The 5,000-nt window shown below is 40.8% G+C and overlaps 1 non-coding gene across 1 annotated transcript in view; it reads left to right on the forward strand.

The window, feature by feature from the left end:
• Window positions 1-4,318: 4,318 nt before the first annotated feature.
• Window positions 4,319-5,000, forward strand: part of LOC117239789 — a 1,923-nt gene continuing 1,241 nt past the window's right edge. Inside the window, exon 1 of the ribosomal RNA XR_004494529.1 lies at window positions 4,319-5,000. This exon is cut by the window's right edge and continues 1,241 nt beyond it. This is a non-coding gene — a ribosomal RNA (small subunit ribosomal RNA).

The following is a 5,000-nucleotide window of genomic DNA, read 5'->3' on the forward strand; positions in this document are numbered from 1 at the left end:
GGACGTTGGAACTTAGAATTTTTTCGCCCCGTTACGAAAGTACCGAAAGTTCAACTCGAAATAACTCGCTAAAAAGCGTTATGAGGTATACAAATTTTGCGTGAAATCGTTATCTTTCGACGAAATCTAGTCGAAAGTAGCGATTTCACTTTATTTTTTTAAAAAATTTCATCCTCCGGACCAACATGACCGGGACGTTGGAACTTAGAATTTTTTCGCACCGCTACGAAAGTACCGAAAGTTCAACTCGAAATAACTCGCTAAAAAGCGTTATAAGGTATACAAATTTTGCGTGAAATCGTTATCTATCGACGAAATCTAGTCGAAAGTAACGATTTCACTTTATTTTTTTAAAAAATTTCCTCCTCCGGACCAACATGACCGGGACGTTGGAACTTAGAATTTTTTCGCACCGCTACGAAAGTACCGAAAGTTCAACTCGAAATAACTCGCTAAAAAGCGTTATAAGGTATACAAATTTTGCGTGAAATCGTTATCTTTCGACGAAATCTAGTCGAAAGTAGCGATTTCACTTTATTTTTTAAAAAAATTTCATCCTCCGGACCAACATGACCGGGACGTTGGAACTTAGAATTTTTTCGCACCGCTACGAAAGTACCGAAAGTTCAACTCGAAATAACTCGCTAAAAAGCGTTATGAGGTATACAAATTTTGCGTGAAATCGTTATGTATCGACGAAATCTAGTCGAAAGTAGCGATTTCACTTTATTTTTTTAAAAAATTTCCTCCTCCGGACCAACATGACCGGGACGTTGGAACTTAGAATTTTTTCGCACCGCTACGAAAGTACCGAAAGTTCAACTCGAAATAACTCGCTAAAAAGCGTTATAAGGTATACAAATTTTGCGTGAAATCGTTATGTATCGACGAAATCTAGTCGAAAGTAGCGATTTCACTTTATTTTTTTAAAAAATTTCATCCTCCGGACCAACATGACCGGGACGTTGGAACTTAGAATTTTTTCGCACCGCTACGAAAGTACCGAAAGTTCAACTCGAAATAACTCGCTAAAAAGCGTTATAAGGTATACAAATTTTGCGTGAAATCGTTATCTTTCGACGAAATCTAGTCGAAAGTAGCGATTTCACTTTATTTTTTTAAAAAATTTCATCCTCCGGACCAACATGACCGGGACGTTGGAACTTAGAATTTTTTCGCACCGCTACGAAAGTACCGAAAGTTCAACTCGAAATAACTCGCTAAAAAGTGTTACAACGTACGAATATTTTTGCATAAATCGTTATAACTCGATGAAACACGTCGGGATTAAGCGTTTATATCGTCCGCGGACGGATATAAAAACGTTCGAACCGACACGACCGGTCGTTGGAACATAGAAAAATTCCGAGCCGGTACGTTGGGACTTAGAAAAATTCCGGGCGCGAAAAAGTTTTTTCGAGTTTATTCGTTAAAAAGCGTTACAAGGTATGAATTTTTTTGCATAAATCGACGTAACTCGACGAAATACGTCGGGATTAATGGTTTATTTCCGTCCGAGAACGATTTTTAAAAACGGACCTATGCGTCCGGTCGTTCGGACTTAGAAAATTTTCGGACCGAACACTCTTTTTCAGTTAATTCGTTAAAAAGCGTTACAACGTACGAATATTTTTGCATAAATCGTTATAACTCGATGAAACACGTCGGGATTAAGCGTTTATATCGTCCGCGGACGGATATAAAAACGTTCGAACCGACACGACCGGTCGTTGGAACATAGAAAAATTCCGAGCCGGTACGTTGGGACTTAGAAAAATTCCGGGCGCGAAAAAGTTTTTTCGAGTTTATTCGTTAAAAAGCGTTACAAGGTATGAATTTTTTTGCATAAATCGACGTAACTCGACGAAATACGTCGGGATTAATGGTTTATTTCCGTCCGAGAACGATTTTTAAAAACGGACCTATGCGTCCGGTCGTTCGGACTTAGAAAATTTTCGGACCGAACACTCTTTTTCAGTTAATTCGTTAAAAAGCGTTACAACGTACGAATATTTTTGCATAAATCGTTATAACTCGATGAAACACGTCGGGATTAAGCGTTTATATCGTCCGCGGACGGATATAAAAACGTTCGAACCGACACGACCGGTCGTTGGAACATAGAAAAATTCCGAGCCGGTACGTTGGGACTTAGAAAAATTCCGGGCGCGAAAAAGTTTTTTCGAGTTTATTCGTTAAAAAGCGTTACAAGGTATGAATTTTTTTGCATAAATCGACGTAACTCGACGAAATACGTCGGGATTAATGGTTTATTTCCGTCCGAGAACGATTTTTAAAAACGGACCTATGCGTCCGGTCGTTCGGACTTAGAAAATTTTCGGACCGAACACTCTTTTTCAGTTAATTCGTTAAAAAGCGTTACAACGTACGAATATTTTTGCATAAATCGTTATAACTCGATGAAACACGTCGGGATTAAGCGTTTATATCGTCCGCGGACGGATATAAAAACGTTCGAACCGACACGACCGGTCGTTGGAACATAGAAAAATTCCGAGCCGGTACGTTGGGACTTAGAAAAATTCCGGGCGCGAAAAAGTTTTTTCGAGTTTATTCGTTAAAAAGCGTTACAAGGTATGAATTTTTTTGCATAAATCGACGTAACTCGACGAAATACGTCGGGATTAATGGTTTATTTCCGTCCGAGAACGATTTTTAAAAACGGACCTATGCGTCCGGTCGTTCGGACTTAGAAAATTTTCGGACCGAACACTCTTTTTCAGTTAATTCGTTAAAAAGCGTTACAACGTACGAATATTTTTGCATAAATCGTTATAACTCGATGAAACACGTCGGGATTAAGCGTTTATATCGTCCGCGGACGGATATAAAAACGTTCGAACCGACACGACCGGTCGTTGGAACATAGAAAAATTCCGAGCCGGTACGTTGGGACTTAGAAAAATTCCGGGCGCGAAAAAGTTTTTTCGAGTTTATTCGTTAAAAAGCGTTACAAGGTATAAATTTTTTACGGGAATCGTTCTATCTCTATTAAATACGTCGGGATTAAACATTTTTATCGATTTTTTCAAAAAATTAGCGTTCGTCGGACTGACACGACTGGGATATTTTTCCAATTTTTTCGTTAATTAACGTTACAAGGTATATATTTTTTTGCATATTTCTACTTATTTTAACGTATTGTAATTGATTATAAACTTGTTTTTTGTCCGTATTCGATATAAGAGTATGTTTACTGATGGAATTTTTCGGTGAAAAAAAAAATTAATTTTTTGGTAAAAATGCATTTCTATTATGTTAATAAAACGTCTGGTAATGTATTTCGATGGTTGGATATTGGCTTTGTATAGTAGTGATCGAGCGTTCGCGAGACTAAGTTCCAGCGTCCCTTCCGAACGGTACGTTGCTACGGAGGTTTTGCACCGTAAGCGCGCGGCCGCTAGCCCGGCCGGCGCCGGCCTTCCGGCTGGCGCTTTCGTATCTATAAGAGAGACGTCGAGCCGGACGGTTCGGTCGGAACAGCGTTGAGCGCGTGGCTATTCTACGGCCTCGGTTGAGAATTCAGTCACCGCTCCTCGAGTCTTAGTGTATTTTACGCTATTTCTCGACTGTTCCTCCGTTCTCGTTCTGGTTTTTTCTCTACACTGCTGCGCCGCGGGTCGCTGTCCTGGACGTAATGACCAAATATCGTGGCAAGGTTCCCCTGAGTCGGGAAGCTGGTGACCTGTGTGTACGTATTCTAACAAAAGTTGTTAGATGCGTGTGTGCTTGTACTAACTGAGCATCGATTCATTCAAAAAGAGTATAACCGTCTGCTTTCTATAAAAACTTCTGCTTTCGCAGAAGTATTCGATGAGGCGGTAGGAGCGTACTATCTTTGCGTAGTATGTTTTCTACCGAAAATGTTCTACCGATTGGGAAGAATATTCTTACGGTATGTCCAGCATGACGCACTGGGATACGCGCTTGTTCGTTCAGCGTGAGGTGTATACGTGCTTTACCGCTAAGATATTCTAACTGAGATATGTCTTTTTACACGAAGACAGCATTATTAAAGGAATGTTCCTTTAGAAGTATGATCTTAAACATTCTATATAAGACTATGAGAGAGAGAGAGAGAGAGAGAGAGGAGGTGGAGTTGAGAATTACAAAGTGGCTGCGAGCGGCGTTCGAAGATTATTACTGAAATATGGGTGTATCTCGAACGTCGCTAGGAGATATATTGTATAATATATCTATCTTAAGAACGAAAAGTCTCGTCGTACGGTGCTTACGTCCCACCTACGACACTAAGAGAACTTAAACGAAATTTATAAGAATTGTTATACGAATAAGATCCCTGGTTGATCCTGCCAGTAGTCATATGCTTGTCTCAAAGATTAAGCCATGCATGTCTCAGTACATGCCGCATTAAGGTGAAACCGCGAATGGCTCATTAAATCAGTTATGGTTTCTTAGATCATACCTACATTTACTTGGATAACTGTGGTAATTCTAGAGCTAATACATGCAAACAGATTCCGACCAGAGATGGTAGGAATGCTTTTATTAGATCAAAACCAATCGGTGGCGGATGGCTCGTCTGTCCGTCCATCGTTTGTTTTGGTGACTCTGAATAACTTTGTGCTGATCGCATGGTCATCTAGCACCGGCGACGCATCTTTCAAATGTCTGCCTTATCAACTGTCGATGGTAGGTTCTGCGCCTACCATGGTTGTAACGGGTAACGGGGAATCAGGGTTCGATTCCGGAGAGGGAGCCTGAGAAACAGCTACCACATCCAAGGAAGGCAGCAGGCGCGCAAATTACCCACTCCCGGCACGGGGAGGTAGTGACGAAAAATAACGATACGGGACTCATCCGAGGCCCCGTAATCGGAATGAGTACACTTTAAATCCTTTAACGAGGACCAATTGGAGGGCAAGTCTGGTGCCAGCAGCCGCGGTAATTCCAGCTCCAATAGCGTATATTAAAGTTGTTGCGGTTAAAAAGCTCGTAGTTGAATCTGTGTGTCACAG

This window comes from Bombus vosnesenskii, unplaced genomic scaffold, assembly GCF_011952255.1.
Source record: "Bombus vosnesenskii isolate JDL3184/JDL3185 unplaced genomic scaffold, Bvos_JDL3184-5_v1.1 scf7180000014217, whole genome shotgun sequence".
Taxonomy (NCBI): Eukaryota; Metazoa; Arthropoda; class Insecta; order Hymenoptera; family Apidae; genus Bombus; species Bombus vosnesenskii.